Source organism: Phyllobates terribilis, unplaced genomic scaffold, assembly GCF_046119375.1.
Source record: "Phyllobates terribilis strain yellow unplaced genomic scaffold, ASM4611937v1 Scaffold_1__5_contigs__length_1240528914, whole genome shotgun sequence".
Lineage (NCBI taxonomy): Eukaryota > Metazoa > Chordata > Amphibia > Anura > Dendrobatidae > Phyllobates > Phyllobates terribilis.
Window position 1 is genome coordinate 948,171,361 of NW_027362761.1, and position 14,330 is coordinate 948,185,690.

Consider the following 14,330-nt stretch of genomic DNA (forward strand, 5'->3'; position numbering starts at 1 on the left):
TTATTGGCAGATATTAATATTTTATTTTCTGTCCATCCAGGTTCTGAGAAAAACTTTTATGTGATTTATTGAAAGGTGACGCAGGTGAATTCAGGTAATGCCTAATATATAAAGGGCAACCACAGAAAAACATATCACAGAAATCTGCAAAATTGAAGAAGACATATCAGACACAGACTTTTTTATATCACAGGCTTATATAATTTGCTCTGGCTAAATGGTCTACTGAAGTATTGATTGAGAAAGTGAAAAATAAAGTTCTGTCAGCCCTTAAAGAAACAGTGAATCTTGGTTTAGGAAAAAAATGGTTTTGGTTAACTTTTTTTGGATGAGATGAACAGTGACCCAAGTCCAGTTTCCCTGTCAATCTGCTATGATTGCTGGATGAGAGCCAAGCGAACTGACCCTTACCTGCTGAAATTCCTGTCATCTCTTCTGATGTGTAGGCCTGGCAGAACAACATCATTGCAGGATGGCGCACTGAGTAATTTGCCAAGGCTACTATTCAGAAGAAGTACCAGGGATTTGGTTAACAGAGCTCCTATCTGAGATAATAGACTACTGACATTTTACGATATCCCTTTAAAAATCAACTGTCATTAACCCCTTTACCCCCGAAGGTTGTTTGCACGTTAATAACCAAGCCAATTTTTACAATTTTGACCAGTGTAACTTTATGAGGTAATAACTCTGGAATGCTTCAACGGATCCCCCTGATTCTGGGACTGTTTTTTCGTGACATATTGTATTTCATGACAGTGGTAACATTTATTTGATATTGCTGGTAATTAGTTCTGAAAAAAAAATCACAAATTTGGCGAAAATTTTGAAAATGTTGCATTTTTAATTTTCATGCCCTTAAATCCGAGACATATGTCACACAAAATAGTTAATAAATAACATTTTGTGCAATTAGAGAGGCCCAGATGTGCCTAAACAGTGGAATCCCCCACAAGTGACACCATTTTGGAAACTAGACCCCTAAGGGAACTTATCTAGATGTGTGGTGAGCAGCTTGAACCCCAAGATGCTTCACAGAAGTTTATAACAATGAGCGGTAAAAATAAAATTTTCACATTTTTCCCACATAAATGTTTTTCAGCCCCAAAATTTGTATTTTCATAAGGGTAACAGGAGAAATTGTACCATACAATTTGTTGTACTAATTTCTCCAGAGTAAGCCGATGCCCCATATGTGGGGGAAAACCACTGTTTGGGCGCATGGCAGGGCTTGGAAGGAAAGGAGTACCATTTGAATTTTTGAATGTAAAATTTGCTTGAATAATTAGCGGACACCATGTCATGTTTGGAGAGCCTCGGATGTGCCTAAACAGTGGAAACCTCCCACAAGTGACACCATTTTGGAAACTAGACCCCTCAGGGAACTTATCTAGATGTGTGGGGAGCACCTTGAACCCCCACGTGCTTCACAGAGTTAATAATGTGGAGCCGTGAAAGTTTAAAAAAATCCCATTTTTCCAACAAAAATGTTTTTTAGCCCCAAATATTTTATTTTCAAAGGTAACAGGAGAAAATGGACCTTAAAATTTATTGTGCAATTTCTACTGAGCATGCCTCTCACCTTCCTCATGATGAAGGATACCCACGAGGTGAGATTTTGTATGGTGCCCCATACTGATGTCGATTGACAGTCATTTTGTATTTCTTCCATTTTCTTACTATTGCACCAACAGTTGTCTCTTTCTCATCCAGTGTCTTACTTATGGTTTTGTAGCCCATTCCAGCTTTGTGCAGGTCTATGATCTTGTTCCTGACATCCTTAGAAAGCTCTTTGGTCTTGCCCATGTTGTAGACGTTAGCGTCTGACTGATTAATTGAGTCTGTGGACAGGAGTCTTTTATACAGGTGACTATGTAAGACAGCTGTCTTTAATGCAGGTAACGAGTTGATTAGGAGCGTCTAGCTGGTATGTAGGAGCCAGAACTCATAATGGTTTGTAGGGGATTAAATACTTATTTCTCGCTGCAAAATGCAAATAAATTTATCTAATTCATACGATGTGATTTTCTAGTTTTTTTTTTGGATATTCTCTCTCTCAATGTTAAAATTAACCTACCCTTAAAATGATAGACTGTTCATGTCTTTGTCAGTGGGCAAACTTACAAAAACAGCAAGGGATCAAATAATTATTTCCGTCACTGTATATTTCAGCCGACCGAGTCATGTAAGGGCTTGTTTTTTGTGGGACAAGTTGATGTTTTTATTGGTACCATTTTCAGGTACCTGACATTTTTTGATCACTTTCTATTCCGATTTTTGGGAGGCAGAATAAACAAAAACCAACAAATCAGCAATTGTTTTTTTTCATGCCGTTCCACATGTTGTGAAATTGATAAGGCAGCTTCATTCTTCGGTCAGTACATTTACAGCGATACTACATTTATATCGTTTTTTTATGTTTTGCCGTTTTTACACAATAAAAACTATTTAATAGAAAAAAAATATTTTTTGCATCGCTTTATTCTGAGAGCTATAACTTTTTTATTTTTCGGCTGATAAAGCTGTATGGCAGCTTGTTTTTTTGCGGGACAAGATTACGTTTTCAGCGGTATCATTTTTATTTACATTCGGCTTTTTAATTGTGTTTTATTCCAGTTTTTGTTTGGTAGTATGATGATAAAGCATTGTCTCTTGGCAAGCTCATCAAGAGAATGCCAAGAGTGCGCAAAGCAGTCATCAAAGCAAAAGGTGGATACTTTGAAGAAACTAGAATATAAGACATATTTTCAGTTGTTTCACACTTTTTTGTTAAGTATATAATTCCACATGTGTTAATTCATAGTTTTGATGCCTTCAGTGTGAATGTACAATTTTCATAGTCATGAAAATACAGAAAAATCTTTAAATGAGAAGGTGTGTCCAAACTTTTGGTCTGTACTGTATATATATATATATATATATGATAGATAGATAGATAGATATATATATAGATAGATATATACATACACATACATACATACATACATACAGGTGCATCTCACTAAATTAGAAATTTAGAATATCATCAAAAAGTTAATTTATTTCAGTTCTTCAATCCAAAAAGTGAAGCTCATATATTAATTAGAGTCATTACAAACAGAGTGATCTATTCCAAGTGTTTATTTCTGTTAATGTTGATGATTACAGCCAATGAAAACAAAAAGCTCCTGGAAAGGCTTCCTAAGCATTTAAAAAGACCCCTTAGTCTGTTCCAGTAGGATCCACAATCATAGGGAAGACTGCTGACTTGACAGATGTCCAGAAGGCAGTCATTGACACACTCCACAGGGTCCCAGTTTCCAATTTTCACTTGGAAATCAAGGTCCCAGATTCTGGAGGAAGAGTGGAGAGGCCACAATCCAAGCTGCTGGAGGTCTAGTGTGAAGTTTCCACAATCAGTGATGGTTTGGGGAGCCATGTCATCTGCTGGTGTAGGTCCATTGTGTTTTATCAAGACCAAAGTCAGCACAGCCGTCTACCAGGAAATTTTAGAGCACTTCATGCTTCCCTCTGCCGACAAGCTTTTTGGAGATGGAAATTTCATTCTCCTGCAGGACTTGGCACCTGTACACAGCCAAAAGTACCAATACCTGGTTTAAAAAGAACAGTATCACTGTGCTTGATTGGCCAGCAAATTCGCCTGACCTTAACCCCATAGGTATTGTCAAGAGGAAGATGAGTGACACCAGACCCAACAATGCAGACTAGTTGAATGCTGCTATCAAAGCAACCTGGGCTTCCATAACACCTCAGCAGTGCCACAGGCTGATCGCCTCCATGCCACACCACATTGATGCAGTAATTGATGCAAAAGGATCCCCGACCAAGTATTGAGTGCATTTACTGAACATACATTTCAGTAGGTCAACACTTCGGATTTTAAAAACATTTTTCAAGCTGTTATAAAGTATTCTAAATTACTAAGATAATGACCTTTATGTTTTCATTGGCTGTAAGCCATAATCATCAACATTAACAGAAATAAACACTTGAAATAGATCACTCTGTTTGTAATAACTATATAATATATGAGTTTCACTTTATGTATTGAAGAATTGAGATAAATTAACTTTTTGAGGATATTCTTATTTGGTGAGATGCACCTATTATATATATATATATATATATATTTACTATTATTAATTCTTTAACTTAGTCCCACTTTGGGACTTTCACTTTCTGCAGTCTGATTGCTGATATAAGACATAGCAGCCCAGCAGACACAAGATAGTTAGATCAAGCACATGCACTGCTGCTTTTTCCGGCAAGAAAGGCATGTGACTACAGTTGCCCGTGACTGGCTGCTCTGGTCAAATATTAGCATGACTGGAAAACTTCAGCAGTACGTTTGATGGGGAATTGGTAGACAGGCACCGATTTCTGGTATTTTTAGACATTGCTATTTTTTTTGTAAATTGGTTGTATAAAGTTTAAAGGGAATCTGTCAATAGGATCAAAGGAAGGTGAAAAAAAGTATACATTTGAATAAAACATCTGATCGCAGATATCAAAGAAATCCATGTTTTATGATATGTAAATGAGCTGTTAAGAACTATGGCCCAGACATAGATCTGAATAAGAGTCTGCCTCCAGAGTTACCAGTGTAAGACATGTAACTAACACAGAACAGTAGAATTGAATTTTGCATCCTTACAAACTCATTTGCTGCAGCTCTCACAGCACTGCTGTCTTGCAAAACTATTGCAACACTGGCTGCCTGTGAAATAAAAGCTGAAGCACTGCGAGGACACATGCTAACGTGTTTCATGCTGTCCTTGTTGTGTCAGTTATAATCACACACAGCTCTGCAGTGAAATCAGGAAAGCAGAGAGTGGCCATTATATATCATACTGGTAACTCCCCCTTTAATTTATAATAAGTTCTGGGGGCAGATTTGTCAGGGAGATCAGTATCCTGCCCATAGTTCTTAACAGCTCATTTACATATAGAAAACATAGATTTCTTTGGAATTAAACATCAGATTACAGTTCTCAAAAGTCTCATTTTATTCAGCTTCCTATGACCTACATGCCCATATAGACGGCTTAGGAGGATTGATTCTACTTATAGATTCCCTTAAACATGGCTCCTATAGAAATCTATAGATCCATAGTGTAACTTCATATGTCCCAATTTCATATTGTGGCATGTTTCATTAGAACTCATGTGCATGAGACTTGATAAGGTTTTCAAGATAATCACATTAATCAACAAAATACATGTTTGAGCCATAGGTGCAACCAACAGTAAAGCGAACAAAAGCTCCAAGCCCTCTTTCTCCTCAATTACAAGTCTACAGTGACCAAGTTGGAATAGCATCATAGAGTGTCAGGTCACACATGCACAAGAACACAGGGTTGCAGGGTTCTGTAGATAAGTGATTGTTGTTACATATGTCACCAAGCTCAAATAGGCTACTTTGGACATACGTGACACAAGCCACTCCATCGGGCAGATTCCTGTACAAGGCTCTGGTCTTACAACGGGGTCCAGTGGATTGCTTCCATGTAAGGCTTGCCATCTGGAAGTGTGAACCAGAGGCAGGAATGGTTGCCAAGCACGGTAAGACAAGAAGTCATGTCAAGGACAAAATCACGAGACAAGCGGGTAGTCAAAAAGCAAGTCGGCGTCAAAACATGGGAAATACAAAACAGACTAGACCAGCCGGTGTCCAGCAGTATCCTTAGTGTTACTGTGGCACTGGGGTAACTGCAGTATGTCCAGACACAGATGTAACAATTGTGTTTTTTCAGAGTTTTCCTCCTAGGCCAGATGATCTCTATTTCTCTTATCACCTAACGGACAAACCCATCACTATTTTAAGCACCAAACAGTTCTGAAACTAGGCCACTATGCTAACATCCAGTGTCGGACTGGAGTGCCAAGGATCCACCAGTAACATCAACTCCAGAGCCCCACTTTTCAGCTACAGCTACATGCAAATATGACTTTATCCTCATTCATGAATTTCTATAGCAATAAAATGGGTTGACTGTTGAATAAAAGAGGATGCTGCCTTTGTCTGTGCAAAGTTATTCAAGTGTATTGTACCAAGTACTGCTCATAGAGGGTGATGGCCCACTGGAGGATTCTCCTGTTCTACTGTGGGCCAGTCCGAGCATGCTAACATCTCTGGCTTGCAACCTCCACTGCAGTATGATTAGAATGAATAGTATCACTCACACTTGCTGACTAATTCTGTGCCCTGCTTGGGGATGTCTCATATGGCACGTGCTTGAACTACTCAATGGCACCTAGCCACCTACTTATATATGCTAGCTTCACCTTGAATGGAGAATGTGCAGTGCACAGATCTGGCATCCACACGTGTAACCTCAGACAGTGTGTGTACCATCGCTCACATGACATATCATAGATGCACAGTGCTTGCAATAAAATGTTAAATGACACATTTAGGCCTGGGCTACACGGTAACGTGTCATGAGACACTGAAATCACAGCAACTCACTGCAACATTAGATGTAATGATTTCCAGTGGTGGTCTCTTGTGACCTACTGCAACAGAGCAGCAAATGTGTTGGATTTTCTGTCACTGGTAGCAAGTCGCATGTGTCAAACTTGTCATAGATTTCAATGCAAGTTGCATTCGACAAGAGACTTGTCTGCAACTTGGCTGTTTTATTTACAGCCAAATCAGTTTGTCGCAAAACTTTTCAGAGAATTACTATTGCGTGACACATGTCGCCATGTATCACCAGCCTAAACATAAAAAGTTTGTCTGCCTGAATAATCATCACTCATAGGGATAGTGGATATGCAACCTATAAAAGGTGAGCGTTTTTTTTTTTTCAAAGGGCCAGCAGCATCAAACACTTTTTTGCAAACTCAGAAGAACACATAACATGACAGATAACGAGTGCTGTCAGTTATTTCACTGGCTCAAAACAGTTCAAGGATACATTTTCAAAAAAAGCCTATATCTTTGGTAGTTTTGCCTAGGCATTGCTCCTCAGGCCAGTATCCTAACAGTATAATGTAACCATGGCCAATAAACTTAAGTGTTTTATCTTGCATATTTTACTCAACTGAACTGGTAATAGGTCTACATAAAAACTTTTCCATGTTGTATAAGCAGTTTATTTATGGGTAGGTGGCCATCATAATGCTCCATAATCTATTCAGGCATAGATTTTTGTTATTTTTAAACATTGGTGTTTGCTTTTTTAGGTGTCTTTCAGACGTCGGGACATTTCCAGTACTGGAAAAAACAGTATTGGAGATATCCATGTCCGTGTGCACCTGTGTGGCACACGTGTGGCAACATCAGGATCACACATACCAGCGCTTGGGAATCAGAGGTACAGTTAGCGCTGTTCCCAAGCGCCGGGTGCTGAACGCTGCCCTTATCATTGTCCGCTTCTTGCACTGCGATCAGCGCGAGCAAGGGACAATGTTGAGAGTAGTATTCTGCTCCTGCTGTGTCCTAGTATAAAAATAAGAATAAAATACAAAAATTCTTATACTCACCTGTCCGAAGGTGTCCCCTGCTGTAATCCATCTGACTGCACACGCAGAGGAGCCGAGGAGAATGATGCGCTGCAGGGATGCAAGGGCACAGTGTAGGGTCAGGGCCTTGCAAGCAAGGGCTCGCTTGCTGTAGCGAGTCATTCTCCTCAGCTCCTTGGCATGTGCGCTTGAGATGGATTACATCGGGGGACATCTTCGGACAGGTGAATATAAGGATTTTTGGATTTTATTCTTATTTTTACACTAAGAAACAGCAGGTGCAGAATACTACTCTACACATTGTCACTTGCTCAGGCACAGCGCTAGCTGTACCACTGATTCCCAGGCGCCGGTACGTGTCACGCAGATGACACATGGATGTCATTCGTGTGTCAGTGTGCACATGTGTGGGACATTTTGCGAACCATGCTGTAGGCAAAAATGGACATGTCAGCGTGTTTTGCCCATGGACATAGAGTCTGTGAAATCACACTGACATGAGCATAGACCCATTCATTTCAATGGGTCTACATGTGTCAAAGTCTCCAGTACGTGTGGAAACAGGCACTACACGTACTCGAAACACTGGCGTGTGAAAGAGGCCTCACTTTGTTTTTGAATCTGTCAGTAGGATTAACACTCCCAAGCCGTCTATGTGGGCATGTAGATCATAGGAAGCTGAATAAAGGGCTACATTGATATTTGCAATCTGATGTCTTATTTCAGAGCTATCCACATTTTTCAAATAAGTAAATGAGCTGTTAAAAGGGAACATGTCACCAGAAAAAAAGCTATTAACCAGATAATGAGGATAATATGCAGGTTATTAGGGTTTTTAACCTGCCCGGCCCTGAACTTGGCCAAATAATGTGGGGAGAAAATTACCTTTATTCACCCCAACAGCATTCCGGTTTCAGTCATGGGGGTGGCGCTGGCGCTGGTTCAGTCACCGCTCTGAGTATACAAAGGGGCAGCATTAACCATGCTCCTGGCTCTGACTGACATTGACTCTGCATTGGGCCAGCTGTCTGTCAGTGCCAGGGCGTGGTTACAGCTGCTGCTCTGTGTACTCATAATAGGGCTATTAACCTGCAAATAACCCAATATCTGCAGGTTAATAGCATTTTTTGTGGTGACAGGTTCCCTTTAAGATCTATAGACCAAACACTGATTTCCCAAAGAATCTGCCTACAGAGATTATTTTAAATAAAAGGTGAAGTTACCAGTGTGAGACATGTAATTAACATACTACAGTAGAACTGAACTTAGTCTCCTTACAAACACATTTGCTGAAACTCTCACTGCTGTATTGCAACACTGTCTGCCTGTGAGATTATAAACTGAAGCATTGAGAGGAACCTGCAGATGTGTCAGTTATAATCACACACAGCTCCGCAGTGAGATAAGGAGAGTTGAGATCGGCCATTACATATCACACTGGTAATGTTCATATACAGTGGGTACGGAAAGTATTCAGACCTCTTTAAATTTTTCACTCTTTGTTTTATTGCAGCCATTTGGTAAACTCTAAAAAGTTCATTTTTTTTCTCATTAAAGTACACTCTGCACCCCATCTTGCCTGAAAAAAAAACAGAAATGTAGAAATTTTTGCAAATTTATTAAAAAAGAAAAACTGAAATATCACATAGTCATAAGTATTCAGAACCTTTGTTCAGACACTCATATTTGCTGTCCATTTCCTTGTGATCCTCCTTGAGATGGTTCTACTCCTTCATTGGAGTCCAGCTGTGTTTAATTAAACTGATAGGACTTGATTTGGAAAGGCACACCCCTGTCTATATAAGATCTCACAGCTCACAGGGCATGTTAGACCAAATGAGAATCGTGAGCTCAAAGGAACTGCCCAAGGAGCTCAAAGGAACTGCCCAAGGAGCTCAGAGACAGAATTGTGGCAAGGCACAGATCCGGCCAAGGTTACAAAAGAATTTCTGCATTACTCAAGGTTCCTAAGAGAACAGTGGCCTTCATAATTCTTAAATGGAAGAAGTTTGGGACCACCAGAAGTCTTCCTAGACCTGGCCGTCCAGGCAAGCGGAGCAATCAATCAGAAGAGCCTTGGTGAGAGAGGTAAAGAAGAACCCCAAGATCACTGTGGCTGAGCTCCAGAGATGCAATAGAGAGATGAGAGAAAGTAGTCAACTATCACTGCAGCCCTCCACCAGTCGGGCCTTTATGGCAGAGTGGCCTGACAGAAGCCTCTCCTCAGTACAAGACATATGAAAGCCCACATAGAGTTTGCTCAAAACACATGAAGGACTCCCAGACTATGAGAAATACGATTCTCTGGTCTGATGAGATGAAGATAGAACTTTTTGGTGATAATTCTAAGCGGTATGTGTGGAGAAAGCCAGGCACTGTTCATCACCTGCCCAATACAATCCCAACATTGAAACATTGTGGTGGCAGCATCATGCTATGGGGGTGTTTTTCAGCTGCAGGGACAGGACGACTGGTAGCAATTGAAGGAAACACGAATGTGGCCAAGTACAGAGATATCCTGGATGAAAACCTCTTCCAGAGTGCTCTGAACCTCAGACTTGACAAAAGGTTCACCTTCCAACAAGACAATGACCCTAAGGACACAGCTAAAATAACAAAGGAGTGGCTTCAGAACCACTCTGTGACCATTTTTGATGGGCCCAGCCAGAGCACTGACCTAAATCCAATTGAGCATCTCTGGAGAGACCTGAGAATGGCTGTCCACCAACGTTCACCATCCAACCTGACAGAACTGGAGAGGATCTGCAAGGAAGAGTGGCAGAGGATTCCCAAATTCAGGTGTGAAAAACTTGCTGCATCATTGCCAAGAAGACTCATGGCTGTACTAGCTCAAAAGGGTGCTTCTACTCATTTCCGAGCAAAGGGTCTGAATACTTGTTACCATGTGATGTTTCAGTTTTTCTTTTTTAATAAATTTGCAAAAATTTCTACATTTCTGTTTTTTTCAGTCAAGATGGGGTGCAGAGTGTACTTTAATGAGAAAAAAATTAACTTTTTAGAATTGACCAAATGGCTGCAATGAAACAAAGAGTGAAAAATTTAAAGAGGTCTGAATACTTTCCGTACCCACTGTATAATAATTAAATCCTGGTATGTATGGCCCCCTCATCCCCCAATCCTGGTATGTATGGCCCCCTCATCCCCCAATCCTGGTATGCGTGGCACCCCTTATCCCCCAATCCTGGTATGCGTGGTACCCCTCATCCCCCAATCCTGGTACCCCTCATCCTTTTCACACTGCACACGTACAAAAAAAATAAACACTTATACTCACCTTTGTTTCCTGTGCTCCAGTGCTAAGGTGTCCTCTTCTGCCATTGACCGGGGGAGGAGTGCGGTGCAAGAATACGCGCATGCCCTTACCGCGCTGTCTGGCGCTATTTTGCTGAAGACACACTGCAAATGTGTCTTCAGTAAAATGGCGCCGGATAGGGCTATGCGCATGCGCAGATTCCGACGCCTTCACTCCGCCCCCGGTCTCCAGCGAGAAGAGAGGCGCCGCGGCAACACTCCTCCCGGTAAGGTAAGTATGGCGCTGGAGATCACGGTATGCGTTCAGTATCTACGCATACCGAGATCTCCAGCGCCATACTCTCCTCTTACCTGTAACGGCTCCATGCGTGCTTCTGTCTGGAGCAGACTGTGCAGGCATGTCACGCTTGCGCAGTCTATAAAGGCTTCAGACAGAGACACGCATCTCCCATTATATTATAGAGCTAGATATAGAGATATATATACCGTATTTTTCGGACTATAAGACGCACCGGACCATAAGACGCACCCCAAAATTTGGGTGGCATATAGGAAAAAATATATATTTTTATAAGATGGGGGTCCGTCTTATAGTTTTAATAGGTACTGTATCTTACCTGGGGGGCGGTGGAGCGAGTGTCACAGGAGGCAGGGGCCTTCAGAAATCAGGTGCTACAGTAGCGGGGAGTTGCGGTGGAGCAGGATTGCAGGGCCCTCCATTAGGAACCTGGTGGCAGCAGCAGAAGAGATGGCTGGGGGCAGGAGCATGGCTGAGGCCCGGTGCCTGGCTGAGACCCGGTGCATGGCTGGGGGCCTGGCTGAGGCCCAGTGTATGGCTGGGGGCCTGCCTGAGGCCCTGTGCATGGATGGGGACCGGGGCCTGGCTGAGGGCCGGGACCGGGGTCTAGCTGCATGCCGCCAAGGCCGACCTGGGGACCGGACCGGTGGAGGAGGTGGCGGCGGCAGCAAAGGAGGAGGAGGAGGCGAGATGCTGCGGGTATCTGGCTGGGGGCCGGCGCGGGTTGGACTGGATGTGGGCAGTGTCTGGCTGTGGGCCGGTGAGCGACGCAGGTTTCCGGTGTGCACGGCCATCTTCCAGGAGCTGTGATCTACAGGAAAATGGCTGCCCAAGCTACAAGTCAGCACATGCGCCGGCTCGGGAGGCCATTTTCCTGTGGATTACAGCTTCAGGAAGATGGCCGCACACACCGGAAACCTGCGCCGCTCACCGGCCCTGGCAAGCAGCCAGACACTGCCCGCATCCAATCATACCCACGCCGGCCCCCAGCCACACACCCGCAGCATCTCACCTCCTCCTTTGCTGCCCCCCCCGCCACCGCCACCACCACCACCACCACAGCCGGGTTCTTGGAGGAGGGAGGTCCCGCGATTCCGCTCCACCAATACCGCAGGTACACAACGTTCGGTCCATAAGATGATTTCTGTGGAATAAAACATCGGGTCGCAGATATCAAGGTATCATTTTATTCAATTTCCTATCACCTACATGCCCATATAAACAACTTAGGAGAGTTAATACTACTGACAGATTTCCTTTAATATACACTGCTCAAAAAAATAAAAGGAACACTCAAATAACACATCCTAGATCTGAATGAATGAAATATTCTCATTGAATACTTTGTTCTGTACAAAGTTGAATGTGCTGACAACAAAATCACACAAAAATCATCAATGGAAATCAAGTTTATTAACCAATGGCGTCTCCAGACTCTGTCACGTCTGTCACATGTGCTCAGTGTGAACCTGCTTTCATCTGAGAAGAGCACAGGGCGCCAGTGGCGACTTTGCCAATCCCGGTGTTCTGTGGCAAATGCCAAGCGTCCTGCACGGTGTTGGGCTGTGAGCACCACCCCCATCTGTGGACGTCGGGCCCTCATACCACCCTCATGGAGTCAGTTTCTAATCGTTTGTGCAGGCACATGCACATTTGTCGCCTGCTGGAGGTCATTTTGCAGGGCTCTGGCAGTGCTCCTCCTGTTCCTCCTTGCACAAAGGAGGAGGTAACGGTCCTGCTGCTGGGTTGTTGCCCTCCTATGGCTCCCTCCACATCTCCTGGTATCAGCTCCATGCTCTGGACACTGTGCTGACAGACACAGCTACCCTTCTTGCCACAGCTCGCACTGATGTGCCATCCTGGATGAACTGCACTACCTGAGCAACCTCTGTGGGTTGTACTGTAGACACCGCCTCATGCTACTGTACCTCTAGCGGTGAGAGCAATGGCAAAATGAAAAAGTGACCAAAACAACAGCCGAAAAGGATGAGAACAGAGAAATGGTCTGTGGTCACCACCTGCAGAACCACTCCTTTATAGGGGTATCTTGCTAATTGCCTATCATTTCTACCAGTTGTCAGTTCCATTTGCACAACAGGAGAAATTGATTCACAATCAGTGTTGCTTCATAACTGGACAGGTAGATTTCACAGAAGTGTTATTGACTTGGTGTTACATTGTGTTGTTTAAGTGTTCCCTTTATTTTTTTGAGCAGTGTACTAATATACTATCCATTTTATCAAACTCATGAGCTATTTACAGATGTAACAGAACTGAATATTTCATTTAAAGAGTGTTTTCAGTGTTCAAATAAGAAAGGCAGCTGCATTACACACAACAGGACAACACTAATACTATATACTAAACATTTATAAATATCATCTATTATGTCACCTTGTTGTTCCCATGATCTCCTTAAAGACAGGGTTGAGCTTGCCTTCAGCAGCAGCTATTTTGGTAACAGACTACAGTTCCATCATGCATTGCTGACATCTGCTTCAAGCTTTTCTCCTAACTCCTGTATGCCCCTGGCTGCTGAAACACAAGTCTCCACCCTTTAGAGCTAATAGATGATGTTCTGAGCCAGGAAAAATTAGACAATGTCCCTAAAATCATTGGTTCATGCATGGATGTCCGGGCTTTTTGTAGCAGCTTTCCAATGTGGTTTATAGAAGGAGGGTTCCAAGAAGAGAAAACTAGCTCCGACTATTACATTTTATACCCCAGAAAAGCATACAGTTAGGCTGTGTACATGCTGCGGAAATTTCCGCTGCGGATTATCATTGCGGAAAAAAACGCAGCACTACCAATTATTCTGCGGAAGTGCTGCGTTTTTCCGCCATTGACTTGCATTAGAACGCGCCAATGCCGCAAGACTGCATCTGTGTGGGTGGTACCCGGGTGTAGAGGAGAGGAGAGTCTCATCCACACCCAGGTACCATTAAAAAAGCTGTAAAAAAAGAATAAAATAAAAAATAAATATATACTTACCTTCCGGCGGCCCGCGGTGCGCTCCTCCTTGCTTCCCGGCACTTCGCGATGGAATGAAGGACCTGCGCTGACGTCAGAGTCATGTAACGGGTCACGCGACTCTGACGTCGGAAGGTCCTTCAATCCACCGCTGCCAGCTGCCGATGGTGAAGCAAGACAGCACGGGCCATCGGAGGGTAAGTATAGATTTTTTTTTTTATTTTTTGACATTCTCTCGGTCACACTATATAAATCCATGCTGGTTGCATGGATTTATATATTGTGACCAAGTTGACAAGCACTTTCCAAGTGATGCTAAAAT

The 14,330-nt window shown here is 42.8% G+C and overlaps 1 protein-coding gene across 8 annotated transcripts in view; it reads right to left on the reverse strand.

The window, feature by feature from the left end:
* The window catches only part of INPP4B (inositol polyphosphate-4-phosphatase type II B), a 911,138-nt gene that overhangs the window by 880,801 nt on the left and 16,007 nt on the right, over window positions 1-14,330 (reverse strand). The gene's annotated exons all lie outside the window — the stretch shown is intronic.